Source organism: Bubalus bubalis, chromosome 4 (assembly GCF_019923935.1).
Source record: "Bubalus bubalis isolate 160015118507 breed Murrah chromosome 4, NDDB_SH_1, whole genome shotgun sequence".
Classification (NCBI taxonomy): domain Eukaryota; kingdom Metazoa; phylum Chordata; class Mammalia; order Artiodactyla; family Bovidae; genus Bubalus; species Bubalus bubalis.
The window spans coordinates 61,227,954-61,246,264 of NC_059160.1; the positions used below are offsets into that span (position 1 = coordinate 61,227,954).

At 36.8% G+C, this 18,311-nt stretch overlaps 4 pseudogenes; 3 read left to right on the forward strand and 1 right to left on the reverse strand.

The window, feature by feature from the left end:
* Nucleotides 1-228: 228 nt before the first annotated feature.
* On the forward strand, nucleotides 229-1,164 carry LOC102405223 (annotated as a pseudogene).
* Nucleotides 1,165-5,578: 4,414 nt separating this feature from the next.
* On the forward strand, nucleotides 5,579-5,711 carry LOC112584849 (annotated as a pseudogene).
* Nucleotides 5,712-12,153: 6,442 nt separating this feature from the next.
* LOC112584334 lies at nucleotides 12,154-13,087 on the forward strand (annotated as a pseudogene).
* A 3,309-nt stretch (nucleotides 13,088-16,396) lies between these two features.
* On the reverse strand, nucleotides 16,397-17,351 carry LOC102408594 (annotated as a pseudogene).
* Between the last annotated feature and the right edge of the window lie 960 nt (nucleotides 17,352-18,311).

An 18,311-nucleotide genomic window follows, 5' to 3' on the forward strand; every position in this document is an offset into this window, starting at 1 on the left:
ATTTAGAATAAGAGAACTATTATATAAAACATGACCCACAAGTACGTTTTAAGAAAAATTGTAAATAAGGTGTTAAACGAAAACAATATGGGCATGAATTAGATAGAATGCTTTAGAAATGATGATGATATTGGTCATCATGAATTATATTTTTCATCACTTCCTTTTAATACACTTTCTATCTAAATATATTTAAAAGAAGAAAAATGAAGGGAAAAAGAGAAAGAAATGAACCACACAGTGATCACAGAGTTTGTCCTTCTAGGCCTTTCTGATGATCCTGAGCTTTAGCTTGTGATTTTCCTCTTTTTATTAATCACGTATGTATTAAGTGTCACTGGAAACCTGACCATCATCACCCTAAGCTGGGTGGACTCCCATCTCCAGACACCAATGTATTTCTTCCTCCGAAACTTCTCTTTCTTAGAAAGCTCCTTTACTACTGTGTGCATCCCTAGATTTCTGGGGGCAATTATTACCAAAGACAAGACTATTTCTTACAACAGTTGTGCAGCCCAACTATTTTTCTTTATTTTCATGGGGGTGACTGAATTTTACATTCTAACCGCCATGTCCTATGACCGTTATGTTGCCATCTGCAAGCCCCTGCATTACACAACCATCATGAGCAGGAAACTCTGCAGCCTGCTTATGCTCTGTGCTTGGCTTGGTGGGTTTCTGACCATTTTCCCACCCCTTATGCTTCTCCCCCAGCTGGATTACTGTGCTTCCAATGTCATTGATCACTTTGCATGTGACTATTTCCCCCTTTTACAATTGTCTTGTTCAGATACACGGTTCCTAGAAATAATTGGTTTTTACTTTCCTTTGGTTACCTTGCTATTCACTTTGGCCTTAGTGATTTTGTCATATATGTACGTTATCAGGACTATACTGAGAATCTTATCAGCCAGTCAGAGAAAAAAGGCCTTCTCCACTTGTTCCTCTCACATGATTGTTATCTCCATCTCCTATGGAAGCTGTATATTCATGTATGCTAATCCCTCAGCCACAGAAAAGGCATCATTGACAAAAGGAGTAGCTATTCTCAATACCTCTGTGGCCCCCATGCTGAACCCCTTCATCTACACCCTGAGAAACCAGCAAGTGAAACAAGCCTTCAAAGACATGGTCTATAAAGCAGTCTTTTCTGCCAATAAATGATTTTTTTGGTCAACTTTAAAGGGCAGTTTGGTTAATTCCTGAAGTTCCTTAAAGTCTGTATAACTATGGTTGGTCATTATAGTCTCTTAACATGCCACCTGACAGTTAATATATTATTTTCCCAGTCTGCTGCTTCTACTCCATTCCTGTTTCTCCAGTGTATTATTTTTTGACATTTAAAAATATAATAAGGTTATTTCTCATGCAGAACTTTTGTAAAAATGAAATGTATTTCTTGAAGCCGTAGCACAATGTGAAAGATGGTTTTAATTCTCTTCATCAGTCCCTGAAAAGATCCTATGATACCACTTTGTACTTCAAATATAGAGTTTCAAAATGAGTGTGTAATTTCCTGTGTATTTTCAAGATGAACATTAATATTTCCTATGGTTTAAAGAATCTATATATTCTGTGTGATATTATGTGTGAAATGAAAATATCTCCTGTCATATCAACAAACAAGAAACGTCACAGCCATCAGCAATTTCTGGTCTCCAAATGTGAATGAGAGCTCCCAAAACTGAGAACCAGTAGAGTCTCATTCCCTCATGGTGATTGCTGAGTACCTGGGGGTGATGCAAGAAGTAGCTACTTGCAACTCTCTAAGGTGAACAAGGGAACCGGATTTGGCCCCAGATAGCTGAGAAGGAAATGGCAACCCACTCCAGTGTTCTTGCCTGGAGAATCCCAGGGACGGGGGAGCCTGGTGGACTGCCATCTATGGGGTCGCACAGAGTCGGACACGACTGAATCAACTTAGCAGTAGCAGTAGCAGCTGAGGTGTTTATGAAAGGAATTAATTCAGTGGACATAGAGGCTTGCGTCTTCCCATACCTAGAATGTTAAATTCCTTAATTTGATACCTGATCTTTGGTGTTCAGACTGCCTGCTCTATTTGTTGCGAACTTGTATATAGTCTGACTTCCTCTCCTGTCTTCTTGAAGCAGTTTTCTCTCAGAGCTACTGAGATGCTGTTTCCTGGGCTCAGAGTCCTAAACATTCCCATCAAATAAAATAGCTCTCTTCTTTCAGGTTGTGACTATATTTTTTTAGTCAGCATACGCTAAATTCAGTCCAAAGAGATATGTACTCATGCATCAGACTTTTAATGTCAATATATTTATTTTGTGAAATGCAATACATGTTTTGAAGGTAAATATTGATCATGATATCATGTAATTTGTATATAATTCACATGTTCTCTATTATTTTGGAAAAAAAATTCATTCAAATAATTCAGAATAAATTCAATAAAACTAAAACACTGCCACTTTCCTGAATTTAGTGATAATATTTATGACGGTTATTTTGAGGTCTTTGTCAAATGTTTAAAAACCTCCATTTGTTTAGGGTAAAATTTTTGAGGTTTATTTTATTTGATTGGGTTATTTTCTGTTTCTTCTTTTCCCTTGTAACTTGGTGTTTTTACCTACACCAAGTGGCGGTTCAACTGCCATTCCAGTATTTTGGAGTTGGACTTATTCAGGACTTCATCATGATCAAGTCCACCAAGAGATTTGGGGGCATCTCACATATTTTATGAGCATGACTTTGGGATGCTTCAGAGGGCCCCTGAGACAACCCAAAGAGCTATTAAACCACCTGGGTTCATTAGACATGTTAGGTTACATGGAAAGTATTGTTGAAGGGATGATAAATCTTCTCAGGTCATACTATATGGTTGATTTACATATATATGTATATATATATATATATATATATATATATATATCCTAAAATTATGTGGAATTCGTATAGATCTGATATGCCCTGATAAAAATGTGCTCAATTATAATTCTAGTTATCATATTAGTGTTACATATCACAGCAATGGCCAGGCTACTTTGTCAATTGCAATTTAATCAGATTTTTAACAATCCTTCTATGGTTTCACTGTGATGCCTTTGCAAGAATACAGCTATTTCAAGATTTATGGAAAAGACTTTTGTAAGATTAACCAATAAAAACTTTTGTTTGTTTGTTATCTGGTAAACTGGTAAAAGGCTGGAATTTAGCTAATTCTCTATGTTAAGAGAACAAAGTTTTCTTAGAATGAAGCTTTCAATAACAGATTATAAATGTCTTTGCCTTTAAGTATTTTATTTGTTTTTTAAATCTTTTGTTACTTTGGTAAAGTAAATAAGAATTATTAAAGATTATGGTACATGTAAAAGCTCATTCTGCTTCTATAAGAAATAACCCTTCACTGTTAGACTTTTGCTATTTGATGTCCTTAAAACATGGCAATAGTCTACTCCTAAATCAGAGAATTAAAAATGGGTTAACAATAGCTGTATATCAAAGAGTCAGGGCTATAGGAAATCCAAGATGGCAGCTTGGATTTTTCGTGCTCCCTGACAAACCTCATTTTTATTTGATGGGTTAAAGCCTTCCCTGGCTACAGGGTTAATGCCCTCACAATGACAAAAAAAAAAAAAAAAATGTATTTCACTTAATATTAAGTTCTAGTTTTGTTAATTAAGGTCTGTGTTTACTATGACTCACTCCTGAGATAGTTCCTTACTGTTATGTTATATTGATAAAGGTTTAATTAAGTTATTAAAAAGGACACTCTAAGTTTGTTTCTTAAGCTTATCTCAATAGCCAACCTTTTGATGTACAACGAGGAGAGTCACACCTGTCTATAGTCATTTAACCAAGTCAGATGACCCAGGGTATGCTGGGCTGTACCTAATGAAAGTCTTGACTTAATTCTTGCTTGTGACTTTATTAACAGCTGTTAACTGTACTATCTTCTATGTCTCTTGTATCAGAAGATTGTTTCTTATGTTAATAAATGTGTGACTGAGCCTGTGATAAAATGCTGATAAGCAGTTCCATGAGATCAATGATTGTAATAATGTAACTCTAGATATGGGAAGAAGCAACAAGAGGGACTATATTCCTGGACCAAGAGGCTAGTAAGACAGGAATGGTCCAGAGAATTTTGCTGCTCACAAGACCTGGTCCAATAACAGCACCCTGAGTGGCCAATCAATGAAATCTTCACCGGACCTGGAATGAGCCTTCCCAGCACTGCGGGGCACAATGGGCATGAAATGCACCCAAAGCATGGTCAAATATGTGGACCCTGCTGACTGGGAGTTGGCACTTGCCAGCTGTCTCTACAAAGATTATATCATGACCACTGCAAGCTGCTGACCTTCAACACCCCTTAAAAGGAGCTCAGGATGGAGATCAGAAATAAGGCACTCTGTGCCCTGGGAAAAGCCCAGAAGAACTGGCCTTCAGATAGTCAGATGTTTTCAGGTAAAGATTTTATGAGCCCAAATTCTTGCATCTTCTTGTACCTAGAGAAACACTAATGTCACGAACCAATGTCTGGCCCTGGTTCTCCTGGCTAGCCCCTGAGCAGCTTTCCTACTTCTTTTAATCTTTGGCCCATGTACCTTTAACTTTTTTGTTAAGTTTGTTTCTTCTAGAATACAACAAATCTCCAAGTGGTAATACAACAAGACTATCCTCTGACCAACCCAAAGACAATGCTGAAACAAATCACCTTGTCATTCCATGGACTCTCATCTCCCTCCATAAATGCACCCTGACAAAGAAGCAGGCAAAGGGAACCCAGAGTCCCATGACACCCCTGTACAGCCTGAAGAAGCCAGAGTGGTCATCGTTCCTCTTCTCCTGAGACTCAGTTCCCAAATGCCTAAGAAGGGAAATTGGTAGATAGTTAGACATGAACAGGGTATCAACAGGGACCAAAGAATTGGCCCTAAAAATAAAGGAAGGGAGGAATGTGGTGGCCCAGGGACTAAAAAGCAGATAAAACCAAGGAGGGTCTTGGAATGCAGGAATGGAAAAAGCAGACACATATGGTCCTTCCCTCACCCATGTCATAACTATTAACAGATTTCAGGTCCTACTGAGCAGTATAACCTGTCTCCCCTCCTACCCCAAACAAGGAAGGTATTTGCCTTACTCTTCCCTACCCAGTATACATGCCTCATTCAATCAGCAAGTGACCTACAAGACACCTATCCCATTCCTTGTACTTGTACCCTGGGTATAAAAGTGGACTGTTCAACGTTGGTTCTCCCTTGAGCTGGCTCACTGTTCTAACAGCGTCTCTCATTCTTTTTTTCTTTCTTTTTTTAAAAAATGTATTTATTCTTTTATTGAAGGGTAATTGCTTTACAGAATTTTGCTGTTTTCTGTCAAAGCTCAACATGAATCAGCCATAGCTATACATATATCCCCTCCCTTTTGAACCTCCCTCTCAACTCCCTCCCAATCCCACCCCTGTTGATGCAGATCCCCTGTTTGAATTTCCTGAGCCATACAGCAAATTCCCCTTGACTATCTATTTTACATATGGTAATGTAAATTTCCATGTTACTCTTTCCATACATCTCACCCTCTCCTCCCCTCTCCCCATGTCCCTAAGTCTATTGCTTCTCAGCCTTTTGACTAAGATCAAGTGTAGTATCTCTTCTTATCAGCATCTCCCACTCTAACAAACTTTATTTCCCTCTTATTCTATATGTCTGGAAATTATTTTCCAACCTGTGCACAGACCACGACAGTATCTTCTATATTTGTGTTTGGAGATTCCCTGGTAAGCTGATTATAGTTTGAGTCATATCTATTTTGATCCTGTAGTGTCCCTAGTGCTCCTATAGTACCTAAAGCTAGAAGAATCTCAATAAATGTTTGTTTAATGAATAACAGTGATTGAGTCAATAGATGAGGTTTATTTAATTTTCTGTCCTTTCTAAAATTAGATTAAAAGGAATTTGAGTTGTAAATTCTTATAAAATAGATTTTATGCTTTCAGTAATTACTGGAACACTGACAATTAATCAGATGAAAACAGGACCTCTGGTAGATCTTTCTCAATGATTAGTATCACTATTATGGAAAAATAACCTGAAAAGTTTTTTTGAAGAGTTTGAACAGTTTAAAGTGTATTTAATCCAAAATTTCTCATAAATTTCATTGGAATTCACTGAGTATGATATTTTTTCTCATTCTTGTTTTTATTGTGCTCTATTTGATTTTTAATTTTTTTTATTTAGTAGCACAGAGAGCAACTTTATAGAGACATTTTAACACATAATAAAGGAAAATGTAATGTTTACTCATAAGATTCATTCATCACAGTATTTTGGTCAGCAAGGGGGGAAAGGTCTATTCTTCAGAGAAATGGTGATTTAGGATATTCAGGAAATCCCTTCCAAAATCCCGTACATTTAGATATATTCACATAGATAGTAAGCAAAATAATCCATATGCTTCTGCCTTAGTTCTCATGCTTTTCTATCTGTTTGGATATTATCTGCAAAGTTTTCTATTTCAGTAGTGATATAAATGTTGATAATATGTTTATAATCCTTAGTGTATTTCCTCTTGGCCCTGTTGTCACATTTGATTCGCTGGAGTATTTCCCACGAGACTTGGCCATATGGTGGGTAAAGCAATTGCCTCATGCAGGTTAAAATTCATAGAGAAATCACATCCAGAAAGGACCGCAGTAACTCCATATCTTGCTTCCCTTCACTGTGTTTGCTCCCAGGGCTTCCATGTAACATGTATCAGGGAAATTTATACATAGAAATAAGGTAATTCAAAATGTGTTGAGATAGAGCATTCTTAGAAATGTTTGATATCTTATCCTAAAATTGAAATAGTGACCAGGTTTTTAAAATAGCTTCAGTCACCAGAAGTGATGCATTTGTACAAAAAGAGGTAAGACTGTAAAGTAAAAGCCAATGACAACTTTTTATTAGCATTGATATATACATTCTTAGTTTAACTTTTCATTACATGGAGATGAATAATTTGGAGTTGCCTTTCCTTTCTGTAAATATCAAGGGTTATGAAGAATGAGCACATTAATATTTTCTGTTTTTCTTATTAATTATTTACTCATTGTTAGAAAATTACTCTTTGAGTTTGGTCCTCCTCATTGAATATATGTTTGATAAATAACACATGCTTCGGTTCAAGCAGAAAGAATTTAGAATACCAATTTGACCACTTACTAGCTATATGATTTTGTTTAATATTTAGCCTCTCATTGTTAGGTTATTCAAACATTACACAAAGCTATTGCAATGAGTCTATTCAGATCAGATCAGATCAGATCAGTCTCTCAGTCGTGTCCGACTCTTTGTGACCCCATGAATCGCAGCACGCCAGGCCTACCTGTCCATCACCAACTCCTGGAGTTCACTCAGACTCACGTCCATTGAGTCAGTGATGCCATCCAGCCATCTCATCCTCTGTCGTCCCCTTCTCCTCCTATCCACAATCCCTCCCAGCATCAGAGTCTTTTCCAATGAGTCAACTCTTCACATGAGGTGGCCAAAGTACTGGAGTTTCAGCTTTAGCATCATTCCTTCCAAAGAAATCCCAGGGCTGATCTCCTTCAAAATGGACTGGTTGGATCTCCTTGCAGTCCAAGGGACTCTCAAGAGTCTTCTCCAACACCACAGTTCAAAAGCATCAATTCTTTGGTGCTCAGCCTTCTTCACAGTCCAACTCTCACCTCCATACATGACCACAGGAAAAACCATAGCCTTTGTTGGCAAAGTAATGTCTCTGCTTTTGAATATGCTATCTAGGTTGCTCATAACTTTTCTTCCAAGGAATAAGCGTCTTTTAATTTCATGGCTGCAGTCACCATCTGCAGTGATTTTGGAGCCCAGAAAAATATAGTCTGACACTGTTTCCACTGTTTCCCCATCTATTTCCCATGACGTGATGGGACCAGATTCCATGATCTTTGTTTTCTGAATGTTGAGCTTTAAGCCAACTTTTTCACTCTCCATTTTCACTTTCATCAAGAGGCTTTTTAGTTCCTCTTCACTTTCTGCCATAAGGGTGGTGTCATCTGCATATCTGAGGTGTTCGATAACTGCATAAATCTTAGCATTGTCTCTCAATGAGTTTCCTCAAAAATGGTTATTAATTTTTTTATTGGGATCATCTTCCTCAAAGGTAATAATTGATTTTACTTTTAGGAATAATAATAAAAATAGTATTTACTCTGGGAATGCATGCTTTAAAATTTTTATATAATTTCACTTTTCTTTTAATTAAATTAGCCCTCATAATAATTCCTTGAAATATTATAGTCATGTTCATAGTGGAAAAGAAACCTTTAACTCAGAGAGTTGTATTTTTAATAATTTCTCTTGGAATACAAATCCCTAATAGTCTCACATGTTTTTAACTAAAGTTAAGTCCTGATGCCATATTTTTATAAGAATTTATTTCCTTTTAAGTTAAAAATTATCTTCAGACATAGATAATAGTTAAAACTGAGACAATTAGGGGAGAAGCAACATTTCTAGGAAATTATACAGATTTTGAGAGTGACTTAGGTCTTTACAGTTTTCGCTTCATTATTCCTATTCATACTTATTGGTGCTTTGATTTGATTTCCCTTTTCCATTAAGAAAGAAACAAGGACTTTTTTTTTTTTTTTTTAATTAGAGGACTGAGAGAAACAAGACTCTGAACTAATTGTAGGACTAGCAAAGGCAGTCATAAAGTAATAATCTGAAAATAATCTAAATTGACTCTTATGAGTTGTTTTTATTTTTTCCCCTTACAGTCATGATGATGTTTTTCCATGGTATTAGATGTCAGCAAACACAATCAGGAGTGGAATGAATCATTCTATAAAAAATTACCCAAGATATCAAATTTAATAAATATTCTGTTTCCTTCTGTGACAAGTTATTCTAGCTTATAAACCTAACACCAAGAAAAAGATCCTCAAGCGAAAGGAAAAGATAAAGAAGTGGAATACTATGTTGTATGCAAAGGGTGCAAACTGCCTTGAGGATATATGTATTCATAGAATTACTTACGATTTCCTTAGGAGTCTTAAAGTTATGAAGAGAAAATTCAGTACACATAGAGAATGTGAGAAGCTAATTTGTTTCCAATTATATTGTGGAATTTAGAGAGCTTCCCACTCGTGTCTCACAATTTAAATAAAATAAGGAATGTAATCTTTAATAGACATTTAAATATTGTCACTTTTTTAAATTGGTGAATTTGGGGAATGCTAGTGATCTTTTCTCAAAGAAGCCATGCTTACACTTTACTATGGAATAGCATGTGTGTCCTGAAAATCACTTCCAGTTATCTTATTTAACACAATGGCCAGCATTTGTTTATCATATAGGCTAATTTTCACTTTCAATGAGCCACATGCCTGTTTTGACAATGAGATCCAAGACACTGTTGCTAAGTCACTTCAGTCGTGTCTGACTCTTTGAGACCCTATGGACTGTAGCCTGCCAGGCTCCTTTGTACATGGGGATTCTCCAGGCTGAATACTGGAGTGGATTGCCATGCCCTCCTCCAGGGCATCTTCCCAACCTAAAGATGGAACCCACATCTCTTATGTCTCCTGAATTGGCAGGCATGTACTTTACCACCAGTGCCACCTGGGAAGCCCTTATCCAAGACACTAGAATTAATTACAAAGGAAGGGACAGAAAGGAATATGTAACTTGTTATCCTAAGTTCCATGGGACTAAGGGAAAAAAAGCTTGAATGAGTTGTAAGGAAAAAAAAAAAAAAAAAAAAAAAAAACTCGGAAATGATGTCTTAGAAATTTGGATATATTCTTCATTACTTTACCAAAACCATCCCAGGAATAGTTAACGCCTCACATTCCAGAAGTGGTTTACACATCAGAGTCATCAGTTCAGTTCAGTTCAGTCACTCAGTCATGTATGACTCTTAGACACAGTTGTTAATTACAGATGAGTTTTGTTAACTGAGAACAATGACTTTTATATTTGTCAATGTGTATCAAATTCTGGGTTGCCTGAATTTATTGAGGGAACTCAGCTTCCTTTTAACATAAATTCATTATTATTACTGTTAATTTGAATGAAAAAATAAAGGTTTTAATTGCTATTTCATGTTTATACTAATATACTGACAAAATAGAGATTCTATTAAGAGAAGATTCATGTAGATGCTTCCCAGGTGGCACAGTTGGTAAATAATCTGTTTGCCAATGCAAGATTTGCAAGAGACTTGGGTTCAATACTTGGATGGGGAAGATCCCCTGAAGTAGAAGATGGCACCCGCACTCCAGTATTCTTTCCTGGAAAATTCTATGGGCAGAGGAGCTTGGTGGGCTACAGTCAATGGGGCTGCAAAGTGTTGGACATTTCTGAGAAACAGAAATGGACAGAAAATACTAGTAACATTTAGATGGCATAAATTTTGAAGAAAAACTATTCTCTGGAAGGTAATGTTTGTTTTCAGATATTCATATACTTTGGTTGAGAGCTTAGCTGAAGAGCCAATGGAGCGAAGCAACCATCTATGGGATTATGACTGAATACCTCTAAGTGAGAGTCCTGCCCATGCAGAATGATATGTTAGCATCACAGGAGCCTTGATTGGCCTTGGATAGCTGGTCCTTCAACATCCTTCCTGGCAGGACTCCCTGGGGTCCCTAAGGGAGCGCCACCTTGTTCTTTGAGACCAGGGTCAGGTGCAGAGAGCCTTTCATCCTGGGACTGGGTGCAGCCAGAAAGGTAGTCACTCCTTCACCCATCACGGCGCCCCCATTTGTAGGGAACCTGGTGCCAAACCATTTGTAGATGACCTAATTCTGGTTTGGGATTTCCTATGTAGCAGAGCTGCATTGGAATCAACAAAGTTGATTGACACTAGTTCCATCTAGTCAAGGTTGTGGTTTTCTGATGCTGGGAGGGATTGGGGGCAGGAGGAGAAGGGGACAACAAATGATGAGATGGCTGGATGGCATCACCGACTTGATGGACATGAGTTTGCGTGAACTCCAGGAGTTGGTGATGGACAGGGAGGCCTGGCCTGCTGCGATTCATGGGGTCACAAAGAATCGGACAGGCCTGAGCAACTGAACTGAACTGAGCTGACTGATGTAGCAGAGCAGCTCCGTTTCTGCTATCTACTGAAAGCTTCAATAATTTGGCCAGTTGATGCCAACAGCTGACTCATTCGAAAAGACTATGATGCTGGGAAAGATTGAGGACAGAAGGAGAAGAGGACATCAGAGGAATGGCATCACCATGGCATGATGGCATGGATGACATCACTGATGCAATAGACATGAACTTGAGCAAATCTGGGAGATAGTGAGGGACAGGGAAGTCTGCCGTGCTGCAGTCCACAGGGTCACAACAAGTCGGACACGATTTGGAGACTGAACAACACATTTTGGTTTCCTTAACTCATAACACAGATGCAATCTACCAAACGTCCACTCTGCCTCCTCTCTTGACTGTCTAATATCTGAAAAGACTGCTGAAGCAAATCCATTATCTGCATTCCTTTATTCCATTATCTGGGGCCTCAGAAAAGGAGTATGAGGTTGGGAAGGTAATATGAGTCTGAGTGAAAACTTAGAAATCTGTCATGTTATTAAAGATTTCATTCCAATGACTTTTATTTTGGAGACATATTCACTGGTTGACTTTTTCCTGACACATTTAGGTTTCCTATATTACAGTAGAGAATAACAATACAAGGAACCAGCTGACACAAACTAGGATAGGGTGATTTTATGGGGCTTGAAAAAAGAAGTCTTTCCCAACAGGAGGGAATCCTCTAAGAGTGGGGGACGGGGCATTTTACAAGTCAACAGGTAGCATTTATTTTTCTGTATTTCCTAGGTTTTAGAAAGATCTAGGTGATAATCCCTCCTTTTTCAATTCAGGTATGTGATTTGGATAAGATTTTTTAAAATTATTTCTACTCTGATTGCAACGTGTAAAACAGGGATTTGATAAAGAAATATTCTATGTGAAACACACATACTGGCATATGGTAAAAACTTACTTTAAAGTAAGTTACCTATTCTTTTTAACTTGTTTTTTAAAATCTCCTGAATTATGTTAGCATGGCATAGTAATTTTACTTTCAGAGACAAATCCCATTGTTATACATGGATAATCCCCTTTTCTGTGTCTTCCCTTTGTGTTTTCTCCTGAAGGTTACTTAAAAGAAGAAGTAAAATGAGAAACAACACAGAAATAAGAGAATTTATCCTCCTGGGACTGTCGGACGACCCACAACTTCAGGTTGTGATATTTGTCTTTCTGCTCATCACCTACATGCTCAGCATCACTGGGAACTTGACCATTATCACCCTGACCCTGCTGAATATCCACCTACAGACCCCCATATATTTCTTCCTCAGGATTTTCTCCATATTGGAAGTTTCCTTCACAACTGTCACTATTCCCAAGTTCCTGGCCACCATTATTACGGGAGATAAAACCATCTCTTTTAATGATTGTATGACTCAGTTTTTTTTTTTTTTTTTTTCATTTTCTTGGGAGTCACTGAGATTTACCTTCTGGTTGCCATGTCCTATGACCGCTACATTGCTATCTGCAAACCCCTGCATTACTTGACCATCATGAATCACAGAGTCTGCACACTGTTTGTCTTGGCCTCTTGGCTGACTTCATTCTTAATTATATTCCCATTACTCATGTTCTTCATACAGCTTGATTACTGTAAGTCCAATGTTATCAACCATTTTACTTGTGATTATTTCCCTTTATTATACCTTTCTTGTTCAGACACCAAATTCCTACAGATACTGGGGTCTTCCTGTGCTGTGTTTATTCTGTTGTTCACTTTAGCATTAATAATTCTGTCCTACACATATGTCATCAGAACAATTTTGAGGATCCCTTCTACCACTCAGAGGAAAAAGACCTTTTCCACGTGTTCGTCCCACATGATTGTCATCTCCATCTCTTATGGCAGCTGCATTTTCATGTATGTGAATCCATCTGCAAAAGACAGGGTCTCTTTGAGCAAGGGAATAGCTGTGCTAAATATCTCAGTAGCACCCATGCTGAACCCCTTTATCTACACTCGTAGGAATCAGCAAGTCAAGAGAGCCTTCATGGACATGGCAAAGTAGACTATGTTTTTCTCATGGAAATGAAAATATAAAAGTCCCTGTTTCATAAATTAGATGCATATGAGTGAAGAGCAATTAAATTAAAATCCAGGTTTTTCAAAACTTATTAATATCCACACAGCCTCCCTAGATTCATTTTCATCATTTATATTTTTATTGTCAGCAGTTTACTAAGGATATTTGCATATGTGTATTTTATTTTTGCCATTTAAATTTGAACTCTTCATATGTGTACATATATATATATATGTACACATTTTTTTCCATTCAGATTGCAAACCTTCTCTCATGCACTTTTCTTCTGGTGAAATTTCAAAATGCAAGAGAAAATAGCATTTTGTGATTTTACCAGAATTACTCTTTTCAGTAATTGAGTAAATACTGTATCGTGTTTAACCTTATTTTTTATTACCACACAAGGACAATAAACATAATCTGACAGTCTCATTAGAACATTGCATATACTCTCCTTTTCATATTGTGGCCAATTTAGTAACTATGTGAAAAACAGTACAACTTAAAAGAATGATGTAATTACACTTTCTTGAGAAATCAAATAACTTTTCTCATTACTGAGTTTAACATTTTCTGTGCTGTATAATTTATCAACTCAAAGACTATTATAATGAAGGAAACTATGAAAGCTATTAGGGAAAACTATGAAATAGCCTCCACTTTTTGGGGAACTCTAAAATTAACATATGTATCATAACAATTCTTTTAAAATGCCTGGAGAAATTATCAATTAAAAACAATACACAATGTGAGAGTTGCAAGTTAAATTTTATTGGGGCAATATGAGGATTGCAATCTGGGAGACAGACCTCAGATATCTGTGAGAAACAGATCTAAAGAGGTATAGGGGAAGGACAGTATATATGTGATTTGGTAAAAAGGGAGTACATGTATTCAAGCACATTTTTTTTTTTTTTTTGTAGAAAGTTTCTGCTCGTCTCATGAAAAGTCTGCTAGTTATGAGAAACAATCGTCACCGTGAAGAATTTTAGTGTTTTTGTTGATATGAGGAGACACAAAATTGGGCTCATAAAATCAGCTCCTGAGACTGTTTAACTATCTGAAGGCCTATCCTGCCAGTTTTCCCAGAGCACAAAGTGCCTCACTCCTGCTCTCCACACTGAACTCCTTCAGGCGGTGTTGAACATCAGCAGCTGCACAGCACATGATTTAACCATTGTAGAGGCAGATGGCAAGCACTCATGGCAAGTGCCAATTTGTAGCTGACAAAATAAATATTACTGGATACCAAAGATGACCGCATTTCCTGTGGTCAGTTGTATATTTAAATAAAAGCTTGATGTTAAGCTGATCTTTTGATAATCAGTAGCTAAGGGGTGTTATAACTTTCTCATATTTGTGACTATTCTGAGATAATAGTTTGTACACATGATTCATTTAATTGCCTCTTTAAGTGATATGCCTAATCAATAGGAGTAAGAAGGTAACAAGAGCAAAGTTTTACCATATATAAACTTGAGGGTTTAGTTAAAAATGCTTATTTAAGCATTATCATATTGGAGAATGTACTGATTAGAATATATATGAATAATCATACAAAATCATGCAATTCTGGCCCTGAACACTTTTTTCGTTTCTGTTTTCCCTAAAGTCAAAAATTTATATAATGATGAAAGGTACTCAAACTCATCCCTCATTTTTTTTTGTTTTTTTATTTTATTTTATTTTTTAACTTTACCATATAGTATTGGTTTTGCCATATATCAACATGAATCCGCCACAGGTATACATGTGTTCAGGATATGGAACACATCCCTCACTTTTAAACCATTATTATGCAGACTGTAACCATAACTCAGAGGCCAGTTTTTCCTGATAGTCACATACCATACTCAATTGAGAGTCTTAGATCTATCATTCAATGAAACACAAGAAAAACAACTTACAAAAATAATACTGAGATTTCCACGTTGTAGGGAAGTCATACCCTTACTTTCTCCTTCCCTCATGCTGAAACATTTATAATTTCTAAACTTGATTGGAAGCATGTGAAAATACTGAAGTTTAGACTTGATTGAGGGTTGTGAGTTCTTATTCACTCAATAAAAATATACCATAAATAGTAGATAGGTTAGTTCTGGGAATTAAAAGATCTGTAAAAATTTTACAAAATTTATGAAGGAGCCTACACTGATATTTTCAGATAATGCAGCTCTCTACATCATTCTATACAAACTCTTTAGTGTTTAGTTTAAATGTTTGCTATCAGTATAATCATTTTGATTATCAATAGCAGGGATCAACACAGACTTTTTCTGTAAAAGGGTAATACATTAATAATTTAGGGTTTGTAGGCATAGTGTCCCTGATTCAATTACTCAGTTCTTCCTGTCTTTATTTTTGATGCAGCTATGAACAACATGTAAATGAAAGGGCTCCGGATGGTTTAATAAAACTTTTAACAAAAATAGGTGGTGGGTCAAATTTCCCAGTGAGCAATGGATTGTCCACCAACCTCCTGTCTTAGAATTTTACTAAACATTGACCCATATATTATTTCTTATTCAAAATAAGGTAGTATGACTAATAGGTCCATCTAGTCAAAGTTATGATTTTTCCAGTAGTCATGTATGGATGTGAGAGTTGGACTATAAAGAAAGCTGAGTGCTTAAGAACTGATGCTTTTGAAATGTTGTGTTGGAGAAGACTCTTGAGAGTTCCTTGGACAGCAAAGCGATCCAAATAGTCCATCCTAAAGGAAATCATTCCTGAATCTTCATTGGAAGGACTGATGTTGAAGCTGAAACTCCAATACTTTGGCCACCTGATGTGAAGAACTGACTCATTTGAAGAAACCCTGATGCTGGGAAGGAAGGAAGGTGGGAGGAGAAGGGGACGACAGAGGATGAGATGGCTGGATGGCATCACCAACTCGATGGACATGAGTTTGAGTGAACTCCGGGAGTTGGTGATGGACAGGGAAACCTGGCATGCTGCAGTTCATGGGGTCGCAAAGAGCCAGACACAACTGAGTTACTGAACTGAACTCAAGACTGAAATTTTCAGAAATCCACATTATTCCTGAGATTCTTTTTCTCAAACAAAATGGCTTATGTTGTAACATTTTACACTTCATCAAATACAAATGAATAAAAAACAATTTACAGAAAATTCTGAAGCAATATTCAGCTTTATTCAATTTATTTGGTTCAACGTGTGGGGAAGTTCAGAATAGGAATAAATAAAAAGGAATTATATAACTGTAGTGAAAGAGTTTTGAGAGAATATGAATGAAGAAATAATTGACCAGAACTTTATTTTTTAATGCTACAGTTAGTTGCAATTATTGGAGAAAAAGATAAACTTTTGGATGGTATCCTTAAAGGCTCGCTTCACTTGCTGGTTCCTCAATGTATATATAAACAGATTCATCATAGGAGCAACAGAAGTATCCAGAATTGCTACTCCTTTTATCAAGGATTTTTTTTTTTTTTTTTTTTTTTTTTGCTGAAGGGTTGATATACACAAATATACAGCTTCCATAAGAGATGGAAATGACAATCATGTGAGAGGAGCATGCAGAAAAAGCCTTTTTTCTTGACTGGCAGAAGGCAGTCTCAGAATTGTCTTGATGATGAGCATGTAGGATAGAATTATTAATGCCAAAGTAAAAAGCAGAATCACTATTGCAGAGTAAAAACCAATCACTTCAAGGAGCCATGTGTCTGAGCAGGATAGTTTCAAGAGAGGGAAATAATCACAAGTAAAGTGATCAATGATATTAGAACCACAGTAATCTAACTGGAGAAAAAGAATAACAGGTGGGAAGATGTTTAAGAACCCTGCCAGCTAAGCACAAAAGACAAGCAATACACAGACTCTGTTGTTCATGATGGTTGTGTAATGCAGGGGTTTGCAGATAGCTACATAGCGATCATAGGACATGGCAGTTAGAAGATAAAATTCAGTGATACCCAAGAAAATGAAAAAAAAACAGCTGAGTTGTACAATTGTATGAAATTGCTTTGTCCCTGGTGATAATTGTGCCCAGAAATCTAGGAATACAGACAGTTGTAAAGGAGATTTCTAATATAGAGAAGTTCCTGAGGAAAAAATACATAGGTGTCTGTAGATGGGAGTCCACCAAGGTGAGAATGATGATGGTCAAATTTCCAGTGACACTTAATATATATGTGATGATTAAAAAGAGAAAAATCACAATCTGAAGCTCTGGGTCATCTGATAGCCCCAGAAGAATGAATTCTGTGGGTCTTGTGTGGTTTTTCATTTCTGATTATTTTCTCCCTCATTAGAACAGAAAATGTATGCTCTCCCTGAAGTTGCTCAGTCATGTCTGACTCTTTGCAACCTGTGGACTATAGCCTACCAGGCTCCTCTGTCCAATCAAATTTTCCAAGCAAGCGTATTTGAGTGGGTTGCCATTTCCTTCTCCAATATGCTCTCCCTATAGGACATAAAAAACGTTAAAAGATATTTGTGGATAGAATACAAAAGTTTTTAAGCTTCCATCATGAAGTAGTGTTTGACATTGAAAACCTCTCTTCCTTTCAAAGAACCAGCTTTTGGTTTTGTTGATTTTTGCTATTGTCTCTTTTGTTTCTTCTGCATTTATTTCTGCTCTAATTTTTAAGATTTCTTTCCTTCTACTAACCCTGGGGTTCTTCATTTCTTCCTTTTCTAGTTGCTTTAGGTGTAGAGTTAGGTTATTTATTTGACTTTTTTCTTGTTTCTTGAGGTGTGCCTGTATTGCTATGAACTTTCCCCTTAGGACTGCTTTTATCGTGTCCCACAGGTTTTGGGTTGTTGTGTTTTCATTAGCCAGACTCATCAAGAAACAAAGTGAGAAAAATCAAATCAATAAAATTAGAAATGAAAATGGAAAGATCACAACAGACAACACAGAAATACAAAGGATCATAAGAGATTACTATCAACAATTATATGCCAATAAAATGGACAATGAGGAAGAAATGGACAAATTCTTAGAAAAGTACAACTTTCCAAAACTGGACCAGGAAGAAATAGAAAATCTTAACAGACCCATCACAAGCACGGAAATTGAAACTGTAATCAAAAATCTTCCATCAAACAAAAGCCCAGGTCCAGACGGCTTCACAGCTGAATTCTACCAAAAATTTAGAGAAGAGCTAACACCTATCCTGCTCAAACTCTTCCAGAAAATTGCAGAGGATGGTAAACTTCCAAACTCATTCTATGAGGCCACCAT